General features: G+C 38.7%; 1 protein-coding gene across 6 annotated transcripts in view; it reads left to right on the top strand.

The window, feature by feature from the left end:
* The first annotated feature begins 273 nt into the window (after positions 1-273).
* Positions 274-14341, top strand: part of FAM126A (family with sequence similarity 126 member A) — an 85536-nt gene continuing 71468 nt past the window's right edge. Inside the window, exons 1-2 of one of the 6 annotated variants that reach the window (XM_045166368.1) lie at positions 277-497; positions 8839-8890. The gene's annotated coding sequence lies outside the window, so the exon portion shown is untranslated. Of the gene's footprint in view, positions 498-8838; positions 8891-14341 lie in introns of all 6 variants that reach the window. The other 5 variants (XM_025290964.3, XM_025290965.3, XM_025290959.3 and 2 more) reach the window with 5 other exon arrangements.

The following is a 14341-nucleotide window of genomic DNA, read 5'->3' as shown; positions in this document are numbered from 1 at the left end:
AGCTGTAAATACTAAAGGCTGAGTCCAATAGACCTTCTCTGATCACTATCGCCTAGATGCAGCTTCAATCTTAACAGTCAATCATCTCTCGGGGACGCCGACCACGTCTTATCGCTCAGACCACGCCCACCAAGTCTCTCTCCCTCCCACCTCATGGCCCCGCCCCGGGCCTAGCAAAAGAAGATCTTCATTGGTGGAGAAGTTGCTCTGATCCCGCCCCAGCGAGCGGCGATAGGCCGAGCTGGCGTGGGGCGGTGGTGGTTGGCTGCCTGGGGACGGGTCCCTGGTCTTGCCCGTCAGAGTAGCTGGCGGCTGTGGCGGCGCTCGGGACTGGGTTGTCAGTGAGTGAGCGGAGGGGGAAGATGGCTCGCCAGGACCCGTTCTGCTAGGAAGAAGGCGGGGGCAGGTGGTGCTGCTTATTCGGAGCAGCAGCCGTCGCTGTCGTTGCGAGCCAGACAAGTCGCGGTTCTGGAGGTCGAGCTTGGAGAGCCGCTCTGGTAAGTCCTGTGGAGAGAACCGCGCCGGGCCCCCAGGGCGGCCGGCGACCGATAACTTTTTTTGTCAGGGAGGAGCCGGGGCGAGGCGACGGCGGGGAGGGGACCGGGACTTTGTCCCCGGGGCGACGGCTTCGTTGGGGGTAACGGCTCCAGCGCGAGGCGCCGCGGATGAGCGCTAGATTGTGCTGGACGCCCAGGCGTCCAAGGGTCTGAGGGGAGGAACTCGGTGGTAGGCTGCGGCCGGCGGCTTCTCGCTCCGAAGTTGGGCGCAGCCCGCCTGCTGCCTGGGCGGCGGCAGCTTTGTGCGCGAGGACTCGAGTCTTTCTCCTTCCCCGGCGAGGAGCCTTCCGACCTCCGGGCGTGACCTGGGTGCAGCCGCCTCGCGCGGACCAGCCGCCCTTCAGCTGGGTTGCCTGGGGTGGGACACCCCACCCCCTGCAGCGGCTGATGCTTCGGTCCGACCTCTCCTACCCCTCCCACCCCTCCGACTCCTCCTTCCCACTTCAGCGAGGCTGCAACTACCCGTCCAGTCTAATGGCCAAAATGGTCACTGTCGTCCCCCTCGTCTTTGAAAGCAACATTCTTCCCCGTTCCCCCACAAGTCGGAGAGATTGACAAAGCAGCCACGATTCTTTCCTTTGTTATTTACACTGGTGAGCTCTTCATCAGCCCTTACCCTCTTTTTACTATGAGTTAGTCCTCCCCAGGTGGTGGTGGTTTAGTCGCTAAGTCGTGTCCGACTCTTCTAATATACTCGAGAATCGTTAGGATTTTGTCCGAAAATTGTTGCATTGAAAGACCCGCCGAAGTTTGCACGCTCTGGCAGAACTGGGTATCCTCCCTTCGGTGTGTACATGTGTGCGTTGTTCCCTCAGAGTATAGATGTTTCTGAAATTTTTAAATTTTGCCCTGGTGGTTTCGTACTGCACAGAATCGGTTCTCCGATACACTATCACACGCCGGGCAGCCGCTCGGCTCTTCAGGTAAGGGGAGTTTGTTCAGCGGGCAGCTGCTGCTTATCTTCAGAGACCGTCCTACCGTCTGTAGGGCCAGGCTGTCCTTTGGCAAATTATTTGTCCTTTGGGTCACACAGTAGTTTTTGTAGCAGGTATGCCGCCTCTTTGATTCGTGTATCACTTTACAGTTTGAAATTTTCAGCTTTTAAAACCTTACCTGCATAAAGTCATAAATATTGGTGTAACCCTGAGTCAATGTAGTAGTCCTGGGAGGCTTGTTTTCCATAAGAACATTCTCCTAACATCCATAGATCACTACTCTGCGTGCCCCCCCGCCCCGTCCCCCAATTTCTAAGCATTTTTCTTTAGGTTAACACATTTTAAGTCCCAGAGCACCATATTTTTGAAGTGCAGGCAAGAAAGAAAGAAAAAAAATCTTTAGGATATGCTTGGCTGGCCAATAGTAGCTTCAAAGTCGGCTGTTCTAATAATTCATTTCAACAAAGTGGCAAGGGAGGATATCATTGCCTGTTTTAGAAAATAAATTCTGGATTTGGAGTATTTATTCTTTCTTGATTTACTATAGTTATAACAACAAAGGGTTTTAAGCCCTCTTAGTTACCAGAATTAACAGTGTCTGGATATGGACATCAGATGAAGCATTGGTCAAGTCAGTGTGTTATCCCTGCTGTGCTTCGTTTTTTTGTTGTATTCCTGTTTTATGAAATCTGCTCTCCATTGCATTTTTAGAGCAGTGGTATTTTGACAGTCAGAGTTTAAATATGTCTTGTAGTCAACTGTTTTATTCAGGATCCTGTTGCCTGATATTTATTTTATAATGAGTATTAGGAGATCTTTAAAAAATGTTAGTATAAAGACTATTTTGGCCCTATCAAGTTTGCATCTTGTAAATAAACGAAATTATGTCAGACATAAATTTGCATTACCCCAGGCTGAATAGGTATAGAAAATGAATATCACAGCTCTTGTCATCTAGGAACTTACTATGCCATATACAAGACAGGTAAGTAAAGTAACAATTATAATACTCTGTGATGAGTGTGAATAGAGATTTGCCTAGCATTGTGGGTGAGCAGAGTAGGAGATGGCTAACTCAGCGTGGATGTATGTAAAGTTGGGGGCACATAGTAGAGCTTTAAAGTATGGTATAATTTTGCCAAGTACATGAGCTGAGTGAATACCTTTCCAGGAAAATAGAGTAAGTGAGAAAACAAGGAGGCAGGAGCAACCCTGGCAATTTAGAGAAGTCATTGTCAGTGACAAGTCCAAAGTTAGGAACATTGGTCTTGACTTGAATGCGAGGGTTAGATGGGGTGGAAGATGAGAACAGTGAGGGTGGTAGAGGCCCAACCCAGGATGCTGTATCCTTGGCTAAGGGGATTGCATTGAAAATGATGAATAAGAAACCACGTAATGGATTTGTGTTTTGGGTGCTAATTCTGGTAGAGTGAGGTAGAATCTGATAGATCCTGTCACCTCAGGAAAGAAGGGAGGAAGAATCAAGAATCCTGAGGGTTTGACTTGGTTCCATTGATTGGAAATGAGTTGTACATAGAGGGAAGATGATGCCTTCTACTTTGGATTTTTTGAATTTGAGGAAACTGTGGGACATTCAGATGAAGATGTAGATAGGTGTTTGAATGTAGGATGTGGAACTGGTAAAGGAAATCAGGATAGAGGGAAGATGGGGCATTGAAGAAGCTGTATTGACTTGGGTATGTTGAAATGACTCAGATTGGAAAAGACTTTAACATAATAAAAAGCAGCAATTGGAGAATAGGCAAATAAAAGGCAGATAGGTGGAAGAATAGTGTGAAAGAGAATTAGTTAGTGTTAGTTAGAAAGATTCGGAGAAGGCAATGGCACCCCACTCCAGTACTCTTGCCTGGAAAATCCCATGGACGGAGGAGCCTGGTAGGCTGCAGTCCATGGGGTCGCTAGGAGTCGGACACGACTGAGCGACTTCACTTTCACTTTTCACTTTCATACATTGGAGGAGGAAATGGCAACCCACTCCAGTGTTCTTGCCTGGAGAATCCCAGGGACGGGGGAGCCTGGTGGGCTGCCATCTATGGGGTCGCACAGAGTCGGAAAAGACTGAAGCGACTTAGCAGCAGCAGCAGTTAGAAAGATAGGAGGAACTTCAAGAAGGATGCCAAGGGTGGAGAAGTTTTCAAATAGAGGAGGAATGGGTCAACAATTTTGAAGGCTTTAAAGAGGTGTCAAGTAAGAAGATGACTCCAGGACCAGTGAATTTGTCAGGAGTTCATAGGTGACTTTAACAAGTGCAGTTTTAGCTGAGTAGTGGTTCAGAAACTAGTCTCCAAAAGACTGAGAAAGAATGTTGTTTGGTCCGACTCTTTGTGACCCATGGACTGTAGCATGCCAGGCTTCCCTGTCCTACACTATCTCTTAGAGTTTGCTCCAACTCATGTCCGTTGAGTCCATCCAGCCATCTCATCCTCTGTTGCCTCCCTCTCTGGCCCTCAGTCTTTCCCAGCATCAGGGTCTTTTCCAATGAGTCGGCTCTTTGCATCAGGAATGGATGATGAAAAAGTAGACATGCTTGCATGGGGCATTTTAAGAAAACTGAGGAAGGATGAGAGAATGATGGCCTTAGAGCAGTGGTTCTTAATCTTATCTACACATTTTCAAATCATCTGAGGGAGTTTTTGAGTCCTGATTTCAAGGGGGAACCCCTATACCAATTTGAGGAGTGAAACAGGACCCAGACTTCAGTATTTATTTCAATAGCTTTATGAAAGTATAATTGCCTTGTAATAAACTACACATATTTAAAGTGTGCAGTTGAATGTTTAACATGTTGATATTCATCAAACGATCACCACAATCAAAAATAATGAATATATCCATCACCTCCAAAAGTCTCCTAGTGCCCCTTGGTAATCTCTGTCTCAATCCCTGAAACCACTGGTCTACTTTTTATTACTGTAGATTAGTTGCATAGATACTTCACAGTTCCTTAGGAAATTCCATAGACATAGTTGAAACTGCTGCAGAGGGATATGAGTTGAAGGGATATTATGCTTGGATTTTTTTTTATATGCGTAAGGAAAGTGAGAAGTAAGAGATTAGGAAAAATGAGATATGTATAGGAACTATGTTCCTGAGGAAATAGTAGATGGAATTCAGAGCTTTGACCAGTAAAGAAACGAAGACAACATCTTTAACAAAGAAAATGATATTAAAGATAGTGTATTTTTTTGTTATCAGCATCAAGGTTGTCATCATGTATCAAGATTGGTTCTCAGAAGTGCTCAGAAATAATTAGCATCTTAGTGTTATGAAAATGAATGCCCCGTAGAAAAACCCCTTAAATCTAGCCCCTGGTACTACCATGTAATGCTTTGTCATTTTTTGGAGGGGAGCAGATGGAATTAACAGTTTGACTATTGCTTACTGTTGAGAGCCAACTACTGCTAGAATCTTTTTGACCCCCTTGGAATTAAGCTGCATATCTGTACTGGGGAAAGAGAACGTTTAACATTTTGCAAATCTCCTGTTTAAAGCATCTTTGTTCAGAAGAAATCCTGCTTACTTGCCCTTTGGATATATGCCTTTTAAACACATTGGAGGAAAAAAATCATTCTTCTCTCTACCAAGGGAGACAGAGAAGAGTTGTGATTGGAAGTTGTCAAAGGTCCATACTTTGTATCCCGAGCAAGGTGGTATCTATATTCCACACTGTCCCTTCCACCTTTTTTAAAAATTTCAGGCTCAAGTTTTAGATGTAGGTGAAAGCTGAGCCCTGCTGGTTCTGAGGTCCAGGGTTTGTTCATCACTTGATTCTTACTACATTTGGCAGGAGCTGAAAGCAAATAGTTAATATCTAAATATTATTTGACATTGCACTTGATCATAAATAAAGATGGGCGTGAAAACTTTTGTCTGATTGTTTCCTAGAGTTCTGAAATTTCTTTCATTGTATTGTTCAGTTACTAAGTTGTGTTTGACACTTTGTGACTCCAGGGACTGCAGCATGCCAGGCTTCCCTGTCCTTCACTATCTCCTGGAGTTTGCTCAAATTCATGTCCATCGAGTTGGTGATTCTATCTAACCGTTTTACCCTCTGCCGCCCACTTCTGCTTTTTGCCTACAAAATCTTTCATTATGATTAAAGTGTAAAAATATGATCAGATATAGAGAGGGTAGGCCTCTCTAGTTTTGGTGCAGTCTAAAAGAGTAGAACTATCAGTGTTAACATGATTTTGGATACTGTTGTTACTAAAGTCAAAGCAATATTGTAAACATTCTGTATTTTCTTAATTACTAATCCAATATATAATAATTGTAGGCAGTTTGGAAAATTCAGGAAAGCCTAAATGATAAATAATGCCTTCATCCATTGATGGGCTTCCCAAATGGCACAGTGGTAAAAAAATCCACATGCAATGCAAGAGATGCAAGAGATGGAGGTTTGATCCTTGGGTTGGGAAGATCTCCTGGAGTAGGAAATGGCAACCCACTCCTGTATTCTTGCTTGGAAAATTCTGTGGACAGAGGAGCCTGGCCGGCTACAGTCTGTGGAGCTGTAAAGAGTCGGACATGAATGAGTGACTGAGTGTGTGTGCACCTATTGATAATCATTTTTAACACTGTTAACATTTTAACATTTTAATATCCCATAGGTCCTTTTTAATGGAATTTACTCTTTTTTTTTTTTCACCAACTGCCCCCCTCCACCCCTCCCCCCGCCCCCCTGCATATTGTACCTACTCTTTTGTTTGTTGTTGACACTGTTTTGTTTCTAGGTTATTTTTACACAATTGAATGAATGCTTACCCGAGTCAATAAAGCATTATTCTTTTACAGCATACTGTCATTTTAAGTGTGTGGCTAATAGTCTAGCATTTGGATTTTCCATTGCTTATTTAACCAATATTTCAATTGTTAAAAATTAAAGCTCTTTCCAATAATTTGATGGATTAATCATTACTTGTATCTTTTATTAAGAGAAATTCTAAAGTTAAAAGATACACATAATTATTTTTGGTAGATATTAATAGATTGCTTTCCAGAAAGTTATGATAGTCATTTTTATTAATTGTGCTTGAGAATGCCAGCAATCTCTCCATATTAAAAAACTATTTTGATATGAAAAGTCTATAAATTTCTTTGTTTCATTTGTTATTAGTGACTTTAAATATTTGTATTTTTTTGTGAATTATCTATTAATGTCCTTTGTTTATTATGCTATTGGATTTTAATATACTGCGTTATAAAACCTCTGTGTATAAAACTATTATGTGTTGGTCAAATTGCAATGCACATAATTTCTCCACTTTGTCATTTGCATCCTAATTTAGTTTTTGGCTTGAATTTTTTATTTTTAAACAGATTTTTGATATTTAGTGTAGCTAAATCTATCAGATTTTTCTTTTATGTTATCTACCTGCTTAGACTTTCTTGTGTTTGCATATTCTATAAGTAATTACTTCTTTTTCCTTATATTACTTTCAGAATTTTAAAAAAACATTTATATCTTTAATCTGTTTGAAATGTATTTTAAGGTAGAGTGGCAAGTCAATTGTTTTATACTATTTACTGAATAATTGTCTTTCCCCAGAGATTTTCTGTTCTGCTTCATTTTGCTATATTTTTTGCTCCAATAATTCCAAACAGTTCTAATTACTGTAACTTTTTAATGTATCTTACTATATGGTTGTGTGAATTCCTGTTATCTTTTTCAAAACATTTTCATAATTTCTCTTTTTTTTTCAGATTACCTTTAATCCAATTTGTTAAGAATTTAATTGAAAATATAAACTAATTTTTTAGAGATAGCTATGATATCTTATCTATTTTAGAGATAGCTATGAAATACTTTACAATATTTTCATCATTTCTTCAAGTCATCTTTTATGACTCAGTGTTTTGTAGTTTTCTTCATGTGGTTCTGCCTATTTTTAAAGTTGACTTTTGGTATTTTAAAACCTCTTGTTGCTATTGTGAGTGAAATACTTTTTCATTGTATTTTAAAGAGGGTTACATCTTCCTGATGGAACATAGAAGAGTTGGTAATTTGTTGTACTATTTTCTAATAGATCATCTTATGAAATTCCATTTTTTAAATTTATTTTTTATGAAATTCTTAATTGTAATAGTTTCTATTGGATTTTATAATAAGGCAGTTATAGAATTTGTGAATGATGATAATTTTGTTTTCTTGCCAATATTTAACCTTTTCTTTTTTTAAAAAAATTACACTGATTACAGTGTCTAGAAGATTGTTAAATTATATTAATGAATAGTGAGCACCTTTGGCTCATTTCTTATTTGAATGAATGCCTTTAGGGTTTTCATAGTTGTGTATTCTTTTTGACAGGTTTTTTTTTTTTTTTTTTTTGGTACGTTAAGGAAGTAGTCTTCTATTCCCCTTTTTTAGAATTAAGTTTAAATTGGATCACATAAATTTCATAATATATTATATGATTATATGGCTTTTCTTCTTTGCCTGTTGTTTGATGAATCATATTAAAAGCTTTCCTAATCAGATCAGATCAGTCGCTCAGTCGTGTCCGACTCTTTGTGACCCCATGAATCGCAGCACGCCAGGCCTCCCTGTCCATCACCAACTCCCGGAGTTCACTCAGACTCATGTCCATCAAGTCAGTGATGCCATCCAGCTATTCACCAATTTTGTCTCTTTGGAATAAAGACAACTTGGTAATAGCATACTTCTTTAAAGCTAGATTTGATTGCTCTGTAAGATCTCTAGCGTTCCTTTTGTATTATCTTTCTCAGGTTTTGGTTTCTGAATATGCCAGCTTTGTGAAATAGAGAGAATGGGGAGAGAATTTATAAGTTCTGGCACTGTCTTCCTTGAAGGTCTGAAGTAGTATAACTTCCTTGCTAACACTAGCAAGGGAGGTGTTCTCCGTCCCCCTTCTGATGTCTGTGTCAGAAGCTTGCTCTGTCCCTTTTCTTACTTTAATAAAACTCTGCTACACACACACACACACAAATGAGGTAGTTTAGCTATATGAAAATGTCCAGGTCTTTTTGGATTGAAAACAGTTTGTTGATATTTTAATATCTGCTACTTTCTAAGTGAGTGAGTGAAGTCGCTGTCGTGTCCGACTCTTTGCGACTCCATGGACTGTAGCCTACCAGGCTCCTCCGTTCATGGGATTTTACAGGCAAGAATACTGGAGTGGGTTGCCATTTCCTTCTCTAGGAGATCTTCCCGACCTAGGGATTGAACCCAGGTCTCCTGCATTGTAGGCAGATGCTTTACCATCTGAGCCACCAGGGAAGTCCACTTTCTAAGTACTTTGCATAATTAATTTCATTTATCTGTGTACAACTTTGCAGGATAAGTATTAGTTATTCTTATTTTTCAGGTAAACTGAGATGAAAGGGATTAAGATACTTGTTCAAAAGCAACAAGTAGAGGTAAAGTTTAAACTCAATTCCTCTCTCATGCCATAACTCATGATTTTTAATCAATATCCTAATTGTTTTTCTAATTAAGACTCTTTCTTTATTCTTTATTATTGAGAAGTTGGCTTAATTATTTTATTTAAGTGTTTTACTAACTGTTTTCCTCTTTGCCCAGTTAGTTTCCATTTTTGGTAACCCTATCATAATTATGACTGGTCTGTTCTATGTTGATATCGTATCTTCTGCTGTTTCAACAAACAGTCCAGTATGGTTATGATAGAAGGTACTGGAATGGGAATGGGATGGTATTTATTTAATGTACTTTATATAATTCACATTTTAATGTGTTGGATGTTCAAGATCAGTTTGCATTCCTAAATACTGTTTGTACCTAGTAAAGAATGTTAAGCACAACACATCAAGGAGCTTTAGTACTTTACCATTCGAGTTTAAATATTTGTCATTATTGAAGCTTTCATCAGGGTAGCCTTTTAGTAGTAAATGTTAAATGATACTTGTTTGGTGGTGCTTTCTGGAACAAAGAGTCTTTTGAGTAGCAGATGAACGTTAGTTGACTTCTCATATAAATGTGTAAACATTCAGTTATTTGCACTAGACCTAAGGAAAACAGTATATATGAGTTTTCTTAAGCTGTACAATCAAGATTATTTGAGGTTTCAGCTATTGGAAGATAATACATTACTCTTCTATAAAGGAACTTAGAGGCTTGGAAATTTAAGAGAGTAATATAAGCCTTAAAAATGCTTAATTTGGGCAAGCAGTTGTAAATTCTGTTTCTATCTTTTTGAGCTCCTCTGTTTTTTTCCCATTTAGATGTAATTAATGTTTAATTAATTCATTATTGGTTATAATCAACATACAGACTATAGTCACTACCTTTCACTAATGAGAGGCAAGAAAATCTGCTAGTCTGACTTGGCATTTATATACTCTTTTGATCTAAATGTCAAAGTTCCTGTTGCTTTGTTAATCCATAGATATTATTGTGGTGGACGGAGTGACCACATAGTCCTCAAAACAGTGCACACTTTAGTAGGTTAGAAGAGGGAGAGACTATTTTTGGGAAATTATGAAACTTTGAGTGAGTTTGGATAAAGGAGTGGGATGGAAGGTGGAAGTATTATAGAAACAGGTGAGAGGAGACAAATCCATTAAGTACGAAAGGTAGAAATATGCAAATCAAATAGACTATTAGAGGAGTACAGAAAATCAGAAGAATGGGTTACATGGATGATAGAAGTAGAATATTGAAGTCAGTGAAGTCTTCTTGGTAGGATTTCAGAAAGGAAGATCCTTGTGGCAAGGTTAAAGAGAAAGAATGAGTACTGAGACAGAACTAGTAGAATTGTCATTTTTGAGGTCATGGAGAGTATATGATGAGAACCAAATATATATTGTAAAGGGAGTTAAGGAATAAACTGGTGTTGGAATAATTGGAGGCAGTGGCAGTAGATAAGGCTGCTAAATCAGAAAGTTAATCAGCGAAGAACAAATAAAGATTGAAGTATTGTAACTGGAGGGTATTAGAAGCTAATGAAACTTCTCTCCCAATTCCATCCTAATCCCTTACCCCGCTCTCCACAGATCCTGAAATGCATTTTGTTCAGTTGAATGAAATGCAGATTGTCCAACTGAAAATATTTTGTTAGTGATAGTTAGAGCTATGGTTATTGATCATCAGTGATGTGCCAGTGCTTTATTTATATTTAATACTTAGAACATTCCTGTAATACAGATGTTATTACTTACTTTTCACAGGGGAGGAAAGTTTAAGTAACTTGCTGGAAAGTGGTTATAGGTTTTTTGGGCTCTTTGTGTGTGTGTGTGTCTGTGTGTGTGAAATTTGAACAAAATCTGTACTTTAGTTAATAATACTGTATCACATGTTAATTTCCTGTGTTGTTGTTTTTTTTTGCAACATAGTGTTTCTTCACGTTCTAAGAATTGTATTAGAAGTTTCAAGCTTCATTCAATTTTTTTAAAAATCACTAAGGAAATAAATTTTCTAGACTTTTAGCAGTAATGCTGCTGCTGCTGCTGCTAAGTCGCTTCAGTCGTGTCCGACTGTGCGACCCCATAGACGGCAGCCCACCAGGCTCCCCGTCCCTGGGATTCTCCAGGCAAGAACACTGGAGTGGATTGCCATTTCCTTCTCCAATGCATGAGGGTGAAAAGTGAAAGTGAAGTCGCTCAGTCGTGTCCGATCCTCAGTGACCCCATGCACTGCAGCCCACCAGGCTCCTCTGCCCATGGGATTTTCCAGGCAAGAGTACTGGAGTGGGGTGCCATAGATGCCAAAATACATGGAACTATATCAAAGTTTTTAGTGAATATGTATTAGAAATCTAGCATTCTGTTCATACTAAGTCAAACAAGTGGAATAAAAATGTCAAACTTTTTAGATAGGCAAAAATTCACAAATTTTCTAAAATATACATATTATATTGTACATATTATTTATATGGATATGTATACAAAGATTTTCTACTACGCTTGATAAAGGCTTGAGAAAGAACAGCAACAACAAAAAGATGAGAAAATTGAAACATAAACTAAATGAAATGGGAGTACTAAATATGGAATACAAAAAATAAACTAGATAAAAGTAAAAGGTCATCATATAATCCAGTTGTTTTTAAACTTGACTGTTCATTAGAAACACATTTGGAGCTTTGGAGATAAAGCAATAGCTGGGCATTTGTGTTTTTCAGAAAATTACAAGATAATTCTGATATGCATCTGGATTTTAAAAAGTGATTACAGGTTTTCCTATTAAATGGTAGTTTTAGTGATATAGAATTCTATTATTTTCTGCTGACCAATCATGATACAGTGGTATTAAGAGAATAATAGTTACATAATCACAGTAGTAAAAGATGTTTATCAGTTTTCACAATCAATATCCAGACAATAAATAAAAGATAATTACAATTGCAAACTATAATGAAAACATGATTAACCTAACAATATAAAATAACTACATAAAATTTGGGGGGTCAAGCAGAGTGATGTGGTAAGTGGAAGTGCATACATGCATGTTTTCATTCACCCAGCCAGTCTGTGTCTTTTGGTTGGTGCATTTAATGCATTTTACATTTAAGATAATTATATGTATGGGCCAATTACCATTTTCTTAATTGTTTTGAGTTTATTTTGTGTAGATCTCTTCCTTCTCTTGTGTTTCCTGCCTAGAGAAGTTCTTTTAGCATTTGTAAAGGTGGTTTGGTGGTGCTGAATTCTCTCAACTTTTGTTTGTCTGGAAAGCTTTTGATTTCTCCATCAAATCTGAACAAGAGTCTTGCTGGGCAGAGTGTTCTTGGTTGTAGTTTTTCCCCTTTGCTCACTTTAAATATATCATGCCATTCCCTTTTGACTTGTAGAGTTTCTGCTGAGAAATCAGCTAATAATCTTATGAGAGTTCCCTTGTACATTGTCATTTTTCCTTTGTTTCTTTTAATATTTTATCTTTGTCTTTAATTTTTATCATTTTGATTACTGCGTGTCTTGGTGTTTTCGTCCTTGGGTTTATCCTGTCTGGGACTCTGCACTTCCTGGACTTGGTTGACTTTCCTTTCCCCTGTTAGGGAAATTTCCAGCTATTATCTCTTCAGATATTTTCTTGAGTCCTTTCTCTCTTCTCCTTCTAGGACCCCTATAATGCGAATGTTGGTATGTTTAATGTTGTCCCAGAAGTCTCTTAGGCTGTCTTCATTTTTATTTTTTTTCCGTTCTTTTTTATATATTCTGTTCTGCAGCAGTGATTTCCAATATTGTGTTCTCCAGGGCATTTATGCATTCTTCTGCCTCAGTTGTTCTGCTGTTGATTTCTTCTAGAGTACTGTTCAACTCTGTTCTTTAGGTCTTCTAGGTAAACATTTCTTGCATCTTCTCTTTTCTGTTTCCAAGATCCTGGATTGTCTTCACTATCATAATTCTGAATTCTTTTTCTGGAATATTGCTTATCTCTATTTCATTTAGTTGTTTCTCTGGTGTTTTTCTTGTCCTTTCATCTGGGACATAACTTTTTGCTTTTTTATTCTGATAAATCTTCTGCAATGTGATTTTTGTTCTAGCTGCTGCAGGATTGTGGTTCTTCTTGCTTCTGTCTGCCCTCTGGTGGATGACACTAAGAGGCCTGTGTAAGCTTCCTGATGGGAGGGACTGGCCATGGGAAAGACTGGATCTTGCCCTGGTGGGCAGGGCTGTGCTCCTGATAGGTTTGTCCCTGTTAGTTGTTTGACCTGAGGCCGCCCAGCTCTGGGGTCTGCCACCTCTATGGTAGGGTTAATGGTGACCTCCAAGAGAACTTAGGCCAAGGGGCACCAATCCAGGACTGCTTCTGCCAGTGCTCCTGTCTCCACGGTGACCCACTGCTGACCCACATGACCCACACCTCCACAGGAGACCCTCTAACACTAGCAGGCAGGTCTGGTTCGGTTTCCTGTGGGGTCACTGCTCCTTTCCCCTGGGTCTTGGTACATGCAAGGTTTTGTTTGTGTCCTCCAAGAGTGGTGTCTCTGTTTTCCCCAGTCCTGTGGAAGTCCTGAAATCAAATCCCTCTGGCCTTGAAAGTCAGGTTCCCTAGGGATTCCCAGTTTTTTGGAATCTTTTCATTATGTCATGTTGCTTCTATTATTGAGCTGTGTTAAAACACTTGGAGAAGGGGGTGGTTGTCAAAGGAATATAAGGTATGATTTCTCTCCTCATAGGAAGAAGTGGAAGATAAATATTAGTTATGTTTGCTGTAATTTGTGTTAACTATTAATATGTTTTCTATTTAAAATATTTTATAAAGGGATTCCTTTCAATAAACTCTATCATGTATATGTTATTTAAATTTTAACAGTTTTATTTGGAGATGATATTTATCTGTGATAATTTATCTGTGATAATAGTATGTCGAGGTTAAAGGAAAGACAGTCCAAGAAAGACAATGTAAAGAAAAGTAAGGGGAAAACTTGTTCTTTCCACTGTGAGAGCTACACATATGTTATACAGTTTTCAGTAGCACTTCAGAAAGACCAGCTTCTTCGTGGAAATCATATTGAATTGGTCGTTGGATGGTAATCAGGGCAGATATTTTTCATGACACCAGGTTATAAAACTCCAGAATTTATTGTAATATAATGTGATTTATTAAATTTGGATTTATCAGTTAAGAATTGGTTATTAGTGACAGAACTCAAAGATATTTAATTTTCTGTTATAAGCCCTTTCTTCAGAAACACTTCATAATTGAATAGAAATACTTCAACTACTTTAGGGATTAAACATTCTTACAGGACTTTCAAATACTTTTGAGAGAACCAAGATAGAAATTTTTGCTGTACTAATTTTAGTTTCACATTCAGCTGCAAAGCAACATCAGTTATACTACCATATAACATTATTAAAAACTTTTATTGAAAAATTAAGTTTATAATTCAGCCTCTGCTAAAGCAA

Source organism: Bubalus bubalis, chromosome 8, assembly GCF_019923935.1.
Source record: "Bubalus bubalis isolate 160015118507 breed Murrah chromosome 8, NDDB_SH_1, whole genome shotgun sequence".
Taxonomy (NCBI): domain Eukaryota; kingdom Metazoa; phylum Chordata; class Mammalia; order Artiodactyla; family Bovidae; genus Bubalus; species Bubalus bubalis.
Note: the sequence above shows the minus strand (reverse complement) of the source record. Positions and strands in the feature narration are given on the sequence as shown.